Below are 13,357 nucleotides of genomic sequence, written 5' to 3' on the forward strand. Positions count from 1 at the left end.
ATGCTGGTATTACAAGCGTGCACCACCACGCCCAACCTTAGTGAGATTCTCATCAACCTAGTAAGACCTTGTTTCAAAACAAAACTTTAAAAAGGACTGGTTACATAGCTCAGAGGTAGATTACCTCTGGTTTAAATTCCTGTAAAACACACACACACACACACACACACGCACGCACGCACGCACACACACACGCACGCATGCACACAAAAATTGCTTTTAGAGTGAGATATTAAGTATTCTCACCAGAAAAATGAAAATCATGTGAGATAATACACTTATTAGCCAGATCAAACCATACGTGTGCCTCAAAACATCGTGTTGTACATGATACGTACAATTTTGTTTATTAGAAGACCATTTTTAAATAAAGTTGCCTGTACTTTTATCATTAGCTAATTAAAAGGTATTCTTCTTAGGGGCTATTGTGTAAATACATATTTGACTTTGGAGTAATCCAGCGTTTAAGGTACTTTCTTCTCATGGTAGCAACTAGAGTCCATTATTAAACTCCAGTTGTGTTAATGGCTGTAAGGCTAAATTGGTACTCTCCCTGCTTTAATATCTCTAGCAGAAAATTTTACAGGTCTAGCAGATAAAGACACCACTGTTCCTAGGAGACCTCTTAGACTATAAATCAGCTGCTATTTTCTTCACCTTCTACAATAATAAACAAAGCATTTTCTCCTTTGAAACTGAGATTAAAAAGATTCAGCTAACACTTCTAAATTTCTAGATTTTACAACTATCATCTGTCATGTAGGCTGACTAGAAGTCCAAGTCATGAGGTACTAAAATAACAAAACAGGTAGGTTAATATGGTTACAGAAAAGAAAGAAGGCAACAAGGACTATAATAAAAGCCCTTGGTCTGAAGGTTAGTGATTGACTTTTGGAAAGGTTAAGAGGTAGACAAATAATTTTCTTAAATAATTCTGTAAGTAAACTGGGCGTGGTGGCACGCGCTTGTAATCCCAGCATTTGAGAGGCTGAGAAAGGAGGATCACGGTTCACGGACAGCCTCAGCTACTTAGTGAGGCCCTTTACAACTCAGTGAGACTCTGTTTCAAAATAAAGAATAAAAAATAGGGCTGGGGGTGTAGCTCGGAGGTAGAATGCCCCTGAATTCCATCCCCAGTACTGGAAAAAATTTTAAAAAAAGAAATAAAAATTATAGTATTTTAACACTAAGTAAAAATGCCTCAACTATTTCATGTCACAATACAAATATATACACACGCAAATAGTATTTCATTTCACACAAGAAAGAACAAGAACTCATTCCCAAGGGTCACACTATTGCTTAATAAGGCACTCATTATTCAACACAAAGCTTTTTTCTTAAGATATCATAGTTACCTTTGCTTATCCCAAACTGCTTATGGAATAAAACGTGTATGCCATCCAATTTGAAAATTATACATAAGATAACATTACCAGTAGGAAGCTATTAAAAACACCTTTTAAAGCTCTAAAACCATCTGAATACTTTGGTTTGAACAATCAAGTTTTTCTGTGGCTTAGAATGAGGATCAAAATGTGAAGATATGTGCTATTTTTTATATAAGTACCCCCAAATGGTTTATATCCTTAATTATAAACTAAGGTTAGAAAAACAAGAAGATGGTGAATCAGCACAGAATATAATCCCCCTTAAATTTTTCCTCAATATGTTTTTGGGTTTTGTATCTTTGCTTTTGCAATATTGGGAATGGAACCCAGGGGCATTCTACCTCTGAGCTATATCCCCAGCCCTATTTTTTATTCTTTATTTGGAAACAAGGTCTCACTGAGTTGCAAAGGGCCTCACCAAGTAGCCGAGGCTGTCCCGCACCCAATCCTCCTGTCTCAGCCTCCCGAAAACTGGGATTACAAGCGTGCGCCACCACACCTGGCCCCTCAGTATGTTTTTGTTTCAAAGTATCTCATGTCTTTTTTGCAGTACTGGATTAAGCCCAGTGTGCTCTTCCACTAAACTACACTTTTAGCTCCCTACTCTTTGTTTCTGCAATACTAGGAATTGAATCCAGGGATTTTTCTACCTCTGATCTACATCCCCAGCCCTATTTTACATTTGATTTTGAAATAAGGTCTCACTAGGTTGCTGAGGCTGGCCTCAAACCTGCAATTATTCTGTCTCAGCTTCGCAAGTACTGAAATTACAGGTGTAGGCCACCACCATGCCTTCTCTCCCTCACCTTTTTTTTTTTTTTTTTTTTTTGGAGAAAGGGTCTGGCTAAATTGCTGAGGCTGGCCTTGAACTTGTGATCCTCCTGCCTTAGACTCCTAAGTAGTGAGATTACAGGCATGCATCACCAAGCCAGGCTCCTATATGTTTCTAATGAGTAATTTTTTTATATGTAAAGGTAAACATATGTACATATATGTGCATACAGATACATACACAGAAAAACAGATATACATGAGATGAACTCAATCGGCTGAGCGTTGTGATATGCCTGTAGCCCCAGTATTTAAGAGGCCAAGATCAAAGGATTTCAGGTTCAAAAACAGCCTTAGCTATTTATCAAGACCCTCGGCAACATAGACTCTGTTTCAAAACAAAAAATTAAAAGAGTAGGGATGTAGCTCAGAAGTAGACTCCCCTAAATTCAATCCCCAATAATACACAGACACTCATACACAAACTCAATCATGTTTGGGAAATAAGAGCCAAATGAATTTATTCTATTCTAGTATACTGTAAATTTACTCATATATCAATGTCTATAAAATGTAAATTTGCCTCAATTCTTTGTTAGCTTTTTTACTGATAAATAAATCTTCATTTACTTATTTATTTAGCTAAACCCCAAACCAATTTATATTTATTTGAAAATAGGTTCATAAGAGTTTCATTACTTACTGAGGCTATCCTCCAACCTGTGTTCCTCCTGTCTCAGCCTCCCAAGTACTGGGTTTACAATCATGTATCACCACACCTGGCTTATTTTTTTATTTTTTATGTGGTACTAGGAGTTGAACCCAGGGGCATTCTACCTCCAAGACTCAACCCCCAGTCTAATTTTTTTTTTTTAAACAAGGTCTTGCTAAATTGCTGAGGCAAAAGCCGGGCATGGTGGCGCAAGCTTTTAATTCCAGCATTTGTGAGGCTGAGACAAGATCGTGGTTCAAGGATAACCTCAGCTACTTAGTGAGCCCTTTGCAACTCAGTGAGACCCTGTTTCAAAATAAAGAATAAAAAACAGGGCTGGGGGTGTAGCTCAGAGGCAGAACACCCCAGAGTCCCATCCCCAGTACTGCTAAATAAATAAATAAATAAATAAATAAATAAATAAATAAATATTGCTGAGGCTGGCCTCTAAGCTATTATCCTCCTGTTTCAACTTCCCAAGTAATGAGATTACAGGCATGTGCCACCATGCCCAGCTTAAGAGAGAACTTTTAACTTTTCATGGAAACTATGATTTATTTTCTTGGCCGCACAAATTTATGATGAAAAAGCAGGAAAAGTTTTAAAGCCAGATAGACTTTGGGTTCTTTTCCAAATATTCCCATAAATTAGTAAGACCCTGCTTCAAAATAAAAAAAAGTAAAATAGGACTTGGGATGTAGTTTAGATAGAATGCCCCTGGATTCAATCCCTAGTTAAAAAAAAAAAAAAAAAAAAAAGGGCAGAGAGGCCCTGGGTTTGATCCTACCACCACAAAAAAACAAACAATAAAATAGCCCTCCAAGAAAAAACATCAACAATCTAAAGTTGAGATAAAACAACTTAACTGTCTGATACATAATGGTACATCTTTATTATTTATCCACCACAAAACAATAAAGTCACAGCACCATTGCTATCAATTGACATTGATAAAAGTGATGTGCAGAAACAGAATACAGACTTTATGAAAATAATTTTTATAGGCTCTGGGGTTTCTTAAAGTCATTTCTTTATTTCAGATTTTTTTTTATGGTATCGGGATGGAACCCAGAGGCTTTCTACCTCTGGGTTACACTCCCAGACCTATTTTTTATATTTTATTTGGAAGGAGGGTCTCACTAAGTTGCTGAGAGCCTCACTAAGTAGCTGAGGCTGTATTCAAACCTGCGCAATCCTCCTATCTCATTCTCCCAAGTACAGGAATTAGAAGCATGTGCTACCATACCCGGCCATCATAAAATGAATATTAATTCCCATCTAAAAATTAAAAATAGCTGGGCATGGTGACGCACACTTGTAATCCCAGTATTTGGGAGGCTGAGACAGGAGGATTATAGGTTCAAGGCCAGCCTCAGCAAACAATGAGATTCTTTGCAACCTAATGAAACCGTTTTAAAATAAAATAAGGCTTGGGATATAATTCTGAGGTAAAATGCCCTGGGTTCAACCCTCAGTACCTCAAAAAAAAATTTTTTTTTTAAAAATCACAGATCAAAACCAGGGGCATTCTACCGCAAAGCTATATCCCCAGCCCCCCCCCCTTTTTTTTAACAGAGTCTAAGTTGGAAAGGGCCTCACTAAATAGCTGAAGCTGGCTGCAAACCTATGATCCTCCTGTCTTAACCTCCCAAGTACTGGGATTACAAGTGTGAGCCACCAGCTAAACATATGTTTAATCAAGGAACTGTTCTTACTAGCCTCAAATTCCTAATCAACATATCTTATCAAAACAATAAAAACTTTTCTGTGTTTTAATTCCCTCTGTGACAAGTGTGGCCCCTGAAAACAAGGAACAGAGCACTGAGCTAACAATAAAGGAATCCATGCCTAGCTGAATATATTACAGTACTACAATTATAATAGGAGACTTTTAATAGTATAATTTAACTGATGGTTATGATGATGGTATAGATTATGATGATGTTGATCTAGATCAAATCTCCTAAAGACTTTTTACTTCATAGTTCCGTAAATGTATGACATTGGCCAAATAAATTAACTTCTGATGGTTGGGTTTCTTGTTCTATAAACTGAGGTCACTACCATTAGGCCTTCACCATAGGATTGTCAAAAATAAATGAGTTAACATACATACAGTGCTTAAACACAATGTCAGATGTATAAGAGAGAAACAATGAATGATCCCAGAAGACAGACACTGCACAGAGTTCTGGAACTGAATTGTTAGACTCTGGCTCCATCCTTTACTATGTGGCCTTGAGCAAGTTATCTCTCTAGATCTCAAGTTTTTATACCTGAAAGTCAGGATGATAATACTTACCTATAGTGTGTTCTAAAAATTAATGTTACTGTATCAATTGTTTTGTATATTATCTGTCATACTATAAACATGCAGTAATGTCAGCATGAGGGTCAAAGAAGTTGTTTTTTTTAACTACTTTTTCATGAAAGAAAACTACATGATTTCTTTCCCCATTAGAACATAAGAAGGCAGGAGTTCAGTCCCATGATGTTAACGTTAATGAGGAACACATCAAGCCGCACAATAGAGATGCTGAGTATCTATTTGCTGACAGAATTCACAGATGCATTCGAAGCACAGGGTGTTCATGAAATGGATCAAAGTCTATCCAGGAATTATTAAACCATCTATCATTAAAATCATTATTAGCAGTATTCTACTAATGAAGACAAAAGATGAGAGAAATTCTAGAAATAAAAATAGAGTGCTTTAACATCAGAAAACCAAAACCACAAATACTTAATCAAATTTCTGCTTCATCAAGCATACTGTCATAATTTATGTCATGTATGACAAATATCTGTCAAATGTTTGTATCTCAAGTTAGTTGATACTTAGATTTAACATTTTTAGGAAAACCTACCAAACTTATAAATTCTTATAATTTATTTCTCCTAGATCTAGATACCTAGTTAGTATTTGACGTCATACTCATCTAATCTTTTCCTCTTTCTTCTTCTACTTCAATTCTGTGGTGTGGACATCTTCAACTATACCCAAAAAAGGGTTTTCCATCCTCCCGCAGCCCCACATCAGGCACAGGTCCCACTTACCACAGCACAGATCACTATCTGGTTCCTATACTCCTGTGCAAAAGCAGCTCCGCTTCTGTGAACAAAAAGCTATGGTGACTTGACTCATTATTTACAGAACTGTACTAAACCCTTCTGACTGGCCATAATACATGGCATCTACATAACCTCAGAGGTAAAGAAACCAACAGGAACCTTTATATGCCTTCATTTTCCCTCAAAACTCCCCTCACTGCTAAGATTCTCACCTGAAACTGTCTACTAAAATATATAAGACAGTCAGACATAAATTACCTTTATTTCACTTTACTAATCACTTTTAATTTTATGATAAGAAACTCATTCCTTTAACTATGCATTCTGAACCTACTCCAAGAATCTATCTGTCCCATTCTCCTATGAAATCAAAGGAAATTAAATTTCTCCACCACCAGGCATGATGGTGCACACTTGGAATCCCAACATTTGGGAAGCTAAGACAGGAGGACCATGGTTCTAGGACAGCCTTAGTTACTTAGTGAGGCTCTTTGCAACTCAGTGAGACCCTGTTTCAAAATAAAGAATAAAAAATAGGGCTGGGGATGTAGCTCAGAGGTACAATGCCCTGGGTTCCATCCCCAATATCTAAAAAAATAAAAACAGTTCTCCACCTGTGTACTTTCTCCTGGTATCAAATTATATATTGAGAAATGTTCATCAAGGTGTGAAAAAATATATACGGATTAGCTTAGGTCCTATCTACATGAAATTTACAATTCCACTCTAATATGTACTATTATTTCTTAAGCTATGTTTAAATTTTATAATACTTACACAAAATACTACTGAACTATCAAACTACACGTGAAATCCAATGCAACCTGAAATAACACTCCTCTTTCTTCTGACCTGGCAAACTTTTAGTTATTCTTTAAGTCCCAGCTCAGTTATCACCCTCTGGAGGAAAACATTCACAGAACCACAAAAGCAGAACTAGTTCCCCTTTCCTCTGGGCTTCTAACACTTTACTTATAGTTTTTACAAACCAAATACCTCTACTAAACTATGAAATGCCTTTGATTTTTCTTTCTTTTTTTTTTTTTTTTTGAGGTAGTAGGGACTGAATCCTAGAACCTTCTACAGCCGAACAATATCTCCAGCCCTATTTTTTGTTCTTTATTTGAAACAAGGTCTTACTAAGCTCTGGAGGGCCTCACTAAGTAAGGAGACTAGCCACAAACCTGTGATCCTCCTGTCTTGGCCTCCACATACTGGGATTATAGCTAGGCATGGTGGTGCATGCTTGTAATTCCAGTATTTGGGAGGCTGAGATAGGAGGATTGTATGTTTATGGCAGCCTCAGCAACTTAAGCCCTCTAAGAGGGCCTCATAGTGAGACTCTGTTTCAAAATAAAAGAATAAAATTGGGCTGGGGATGGAGGATGGCCCTGGGTTCCATCCCCGGTACCACACACACAAAAAAAGGTACTGGGACTGGGATTACAAGCATGCACACCATGCCCAGCAAAACGCCTCTGATTATAAAATATATTTCAACTTCACTGAAAATAAAATATAAAAAGTATGTCTTAGAACCAAAGAAAGTGTCTACTAAGAGATTATATATCCTTTGAAGGCAAAGTATGTATCTCACTTCATATTTTACCTTCATAGGTAATGTCTTCATATATTAATAACTTTATAGGTAATGCTTATTCCCATGCCTTATACACATTTGGGGAAAAGACCACATCTAATTTTTCAATCTAATCTTACCATTTTTCTTTCATGTCAACATAAGGATACTAAAAAGAAGTTCAGCAATCTGTGCTGCCTTTTTTTTTTTTTTTTTGTGGTACTAAAGATGGAACCCAGAGGCATTCCACCTCCAAGCTACACTCCCAGCCCTATTTTTTATTCTTTACTTTGAAACAGGGTCTCACTGAGTTGAAAAGGGCCTAAATAGCTGAGGCTGGCCTCAAACCAGGATCTTCCTGTCTCAGCCTCTCAAATGCTGGGATTACAAGCGTGTGCCACCACACCTGCTTTCAATATTTCTATCTAGGCATCCCAAGCACTGGGATTACAGGCATGGGCCACTGTGCCCAGCCAACAATCTGTTTTTGACATACAGTAACCATTTATTTCACTACCATAGCCTTTTAGAAACATTGTGACTTCATGATTGAGTTACTTCAATATCCCTCTAACAGGATTCCTGAATTTTATTTATTTATTTATTTATTTATTTATTTATTTATTTATTTTTGCGGTGCTGGGGATTGAACCCAGGGGCATTCTAACTCTGAGCTATATCCTGAGCCCTACTTTTTTTTTTTTTTTTAATTGAAGTACTGGAGGTTGAACCCAGGGGTGTTCTACCTCTGAGCTACACCCCCAGCCCTATTTTGTATCCTTTATTTTGAAACTGGGTCTCACTAAATTTCAGAAGGCCTCAATAAGTAGCTGAGGCTGGCTGCAAACCTGCAATCCTTCTGTCTCAACCTCCCAAATACTGGGATTACAAGCCTGAGCCACCATGCCTGGTCCCCAGCCCTACTTTTTATTCTTATTTTGAAACAGGGTCTCACTAAGTTTCAGAGGTCCTCTCTAAGTAGCTGAGGCTGGCTTCGAATGTGCGCAATCCTCCTGTCTCAGCCTCCCAAGTACTGGGACTACAAGTATGCACCACCACGCCTGGCTTCAATTTTTTTTTTTTTTTTTTTTTTTTTTTTGCGGGACTGGGGATGGAACCCAGGGGCCTTCTACCTCCAATCTATACCCCCAGCCTTATTTCTTATTCTTTATTTTGAAACAGGGTCTCATGGAGTTGCAAAGGGTCTCACTAAGTAGCTGAGGCTGTCCTCAAACTACAATCCTCCTGTCTCACCCTCCCAAATGCTGAGATTACAAGTGTGCACCATCATGGCCGGATAAACATTTATTTAAAAAAAAATAACAGAGCTCTGTGCTAAATATTTTGTCAAAGAAAAAGACATTCTGGATTTGCGTTCTCCACAGGGTATATAAATTAACAAATTTAAAGTTGTGAGAGCCAGTCGTGGTGGCGCATGCTTGCAATCCCAGCATTCTGGAGGCTGAGACCAGAGGGTCACGGTTTGCAGACAGCCTCAGCTACTTAATGAGGCCCTCCGCAACTTAGTGAAACCCTGTTTTAAAATAAAGAATAAAATGCCAGGCGTGGTGGCGCACACTTGTCATCCCCGCGCTTGGGAGGCGGAGACAGGAGGATCCCGCAGGTTCAAATCCAGCCACGCTGGCTTAGGAGACCCTGTTTCCAAATAAAAAAGTATAAAAATAGGTCTGGGAGTGTAGCCCGGAGGTAGAAGTGCTTCCAGAAACCCCAGTACCACCAAAAATAAAATAAAATAAAACAAAGAATAAAAAACAGGGCAGGGGGTGTAGCTTGGAGGTCAAACGCCCCTGGGTTCGACCCCCAGACCAGCAAAGTAAATTAAAAAAAAATTATAAAAGTAAAGTTGTGAGTGCTCCCCAGAGTTTGGTCTCAGTTAGGATCCTAGCCTTTCTAACTGTTCTCTAGCTCCACTTAAGGAAAAGCAACCACATTGTTCATACCAAGTGACAGTCGCAGAGAAACAACTACAGTTCAAGGCCCACTGAGATCAAATACTGCAAAATCAGCGTTAGAAATAAAGCCTATGTTTAAAATACTAATACTTTGGTAGTCACCAAATTAAAGAGCAAATAATATTTTAAAAAGCACCTAAAAGCACAGCCTAAAAACAATGGAGAACAGAAATGTATTAATTTATCAATTAATATATTACATTCACTGCATCTTAGAATTCAGCTTATACTGTGTTTGTAACAAGAAAAATGGTATCACCCTGAAACCTCCCCCATAATCCCTAAATACTTATTCAGTCATGTAAGTTTAAGTTGTAGAGAGCACTCTAAAGTAGACCGCTATCCAGCAAATGAAAATATAGTCAAATATTCACAAAATCTTAATCTCAGAAAACAATTCATAGCTAAGCTAATCAATCTTTCTATATAGTACAAGCAACTTTTTTATAGTCCACAGTATCTCTGACAGATGGCTACCCAACCTTTAACAGACCATCACTAGCTAGTGAAGCAAATCATCTCTTTACCGTGAAACTCTAGACTATGCATGTGTGAGTGGTTGTGCACATTTGTGTAGCTATACATATTGTTTCAAAACCCAGACCTATTTCCGTTTCAGATAAACAGCCCTTCATATATCCAAAGACAGATGTCACACTTTTTCTTGTTTCCCTTTAACAATAAAAAAAAAAATCCCCTCTCTTTACTGCCAGTGTGAAATATTTTCCACACACTTCATCCAGGGAATCTTTCTTGATATGTCTGCCAGTTTGCCAATGTCCCAATTAAAACGTGCTACCCAGTACTTGGCACATTACTGCAGTAGCCGTGACAAGCACAAAGTACAGAAAAAGCCTTCACTCTCAATTCATATTAAGCCAATAAACTCCCATTTTCACAAGTCCTGCTGCCAAGCCAGGTTTTTAATCCTGTAGGTATGTAATTTGCCCCCACTTTAAAGAATCTTGAATCGATCTCCTCTCATATTAGCACCATCTCCCAGTTGTGTCTCATGTTTGAGTTCAGTAAATAAGGCCCCTTCTTCAGCTTTTTATCTAAACAAAAGTTACGCAGGAATCTGTTAAGGGTAGAAAAACATACCAAAATGCCAGAGACTGCAACTGAGGTGGACAATCAATACTTTTCATCTAATTGTGTGACCAGCTATGAGCCCTTCAGAAATGACAGGAATACTGAAATCAAGATACGTTTGTGGAGCCGGGCGTGGTGGCAGATGCTTGTAATCCCAGCATTTGGGAGGCTGAGACAGGAGGATTGAGCAGGTTGGAAGCAGCCTCAGCTATTTAGTGAGGCCCTTTGCAACTCAGTGAGACCCTGTTTCAAAATAAAGAATAAAAAATAGGGCTGGGGGTGTGGCTCGGTGCTAGAATGCCCTTGGGTTCTATCCCCAGTACTGCAAAAAAAAAAAAAAGATACATTTGTGTTGACATTCATTGGTATACTCCTAGTTTCTTCATGAGCCCATACTGGGTCTCAAAGATCCTGGAACTTTTTTTTTCGAGGTACTGGGTGTGGAACCCAGGGGCTTTCTACCTCCGGCCCAGGATCCCAGAACTCTTGATAATTCATTCAAGGACTTTGTTAAGTACAGATACTTACCAAGCTCATTTGTCTGACATTTACGATGTCTTAAAAAATTGAAGTGTTTATTCATGCTCAGTTTCCTGGTACTTTTTCCATGCTATATAATTTCTGAGTTACTGATACTAGCCTAAAACTGAAAGTTCCTTCTTAGCAATCATCTGTATCATCCTGACTTTTTTGTTTTTGCTTTTTTTTTTTTTTTTGGGTGGTACTGGGGGTGGAATTCAAAGGCTTTGTACCTCTGGGCTATACTCCCAGACCTATTTTATTTTAATTATTATTTTTCTTTTTTTCTTTTTTTTTTTTTGCGGGTCTGGGGATGAAACCCAGAGACATTTGACCTCCGAGCTACACCCCCTGCCCAATTTTTTATTCTTTATTTTGAAACAGGGTTTCACTGAGTTGCAGAGGGCCTCACTAAGTAGCTGAGGCTGTCCGGGAACCGCGATCCTCTGGTCTCAGCCTCCCAAATACTGGGATTACAAGCATGCACCACCACGCCCGGTCTATTTTATATTTTATTTGGAAAGAGGGTCTCACTAAGTAGCTGAGGCTGGCTTCGAACCTGTGTGATCCTCCTGTCTCAGCCTCCCAAGTGCGAGGATCACAAGTGTGCACAACCACGCCCAGCTCTCATCCTAACTTAAAAAAAACTAAATGAGCTCTATCTCCTCACTTACCTTGACCAAGTATCTCTGAGTGAGTTACAGGCTAATCCTCTCAGCTGGAACTACATTTTCCTTGCTGGTTAACATAAAGAGAATGGAAAAATTATGCCTTTTTCTGGCCTTTCTTCACCATTACCCAATTTTGTTTAAATAATCAGTATCTCTCTCTTGCTTTAATGTAAAGCCTGAAAATATAGTCAAATATTCACAAAATATTTGTCTGAAAACAGACAAATTCAAGTACTTTCCCTCTTTAATTCTTATATACTTCAGCTATATTTTCTCACTTGCTAAAGCTGTTAAAATATTCTTTAAAAATCTGACTTTGAAAGCCCGGCGTGGTGGTGCACACTTGTAATCCCAGCATTCTGGAGGCTGAGACTGGAGGATTGCAGTTTGCGGACAGCCTCAGCTACTTAGTGAGGCCCTCCACAACTCAGTGAGACCGTTTCAACACTTAAAAAACTGGGCAGGGGGTATAGCTTGTAGGAGGTCAAATGCCTCTGGTTTCCATCCCCAGACCCGGAAAAAAAAAAATCTGACTTTGCGCTGGGTGTGGTAGCACACACTTGTAATCCTAGTCCTTGGGAAACTGAGACTGGGGCTCTCAGCAACCTAGTGAGACCTTGGTTCCAAACATGAAACAAAAATCTATCTGAGGATGTAGCTCAGAGGTAAAATGCCTCTGGGTTCAATTCCCAGCACACACACACACACCCACACACCCTGACTTTGAGTTTCTGCTTTCCTGATATGATGTTTAAAATGTCATGCTGCTTTGTGTTTTCATTCTTAACCCTATGACCCTCTTCCTATCTTCCACATTTAGTATTATAAAATCTGAGCTTAACATGGAGGTCTACAGGCAATCACAAGAATTTCAATTCACCACCTCTTTTACCACTTTTGTCCATCGGTGCCACAAATTCTTGAATTAGACAAGACTTTAACTGCAGGATCTTTTTTTTTTTTTTTTGGCAATACTGAGGATTGAACCCAGGGGCAGTCTACCTCTGAGCTACAACACCAGCCCTATTTTTTATTTATTTATTTATTTTTTGCAGGTCTGGGGATTGAACCCAGGGGCATTAGACCTCTGAGCTACACATCCTGCTTTATTTTTTATTCTGTATTTTGAAACAGGGTCTCACTAAGTTGCGGAGGGCCTCCCTAAGTAGCTGAGGCTGTCCATGAACCACGATCCTCTCTCAGCCTCCGGAATGCTGGGATTACAAGCATGCGCCACCACACCTGGTTTATTCTTTATTTTGAACAAAGACTAAATTACAGGGGGCCTCACTAAGTAGCCAAGGCTGGTCTCGAACCTACAATCTTCTTGTCTAAGCCTCCAAGTACTGGAATTACAAGCATACCCCCACCATGCTGGGCTTTACTTACAGCATTTACTAACACCTTTAGTTCTGAACTTGACCTTTCAAGAAAAATTAAACTGGGTGTGATGGCCCATGCTTGTAATCCTGGTACTTGGGAGGCTGAGAAAGGAGAATTGAATGATCATAGCAAGCCTCAGCAACTTAGTAAGGTCCTCCACAACTTAGTGATACCCCATTTCAAAATAAAAAAAT

The 13,357-nt window shown here is 38.7% G+C and overlaps 1 protein-coding gene across 2 annotated transcripts in view; it reads right to left on the reverse strand.

Annotated features, from left to right (window-relative positions):
• Positions 1 to 13,357, reverse strand: part of SP4 (Sp4 transcription factor) — a gene marked incomplete at its 3' end in the record, with an annotated part of 68,694 nt that overhangs the window by 43,285 nt on the left and 12,052 nt on the right. The gene's annotated exons all lie outside the window — the stretch shown is intronic.

This window comes from Muscardinus avellanarius, assembly GCF_963383645.1.
Source record: "Muscardinus avellanarius genome assembly, chromosome: 9".
Taxonomy (NCBI): domain Eukaryota; kingdom Metazoa; phylum Chordata; class Mammalia; order Rodentia; family Gliridae; genus Muscardinus; species Muscardinus avellanarius.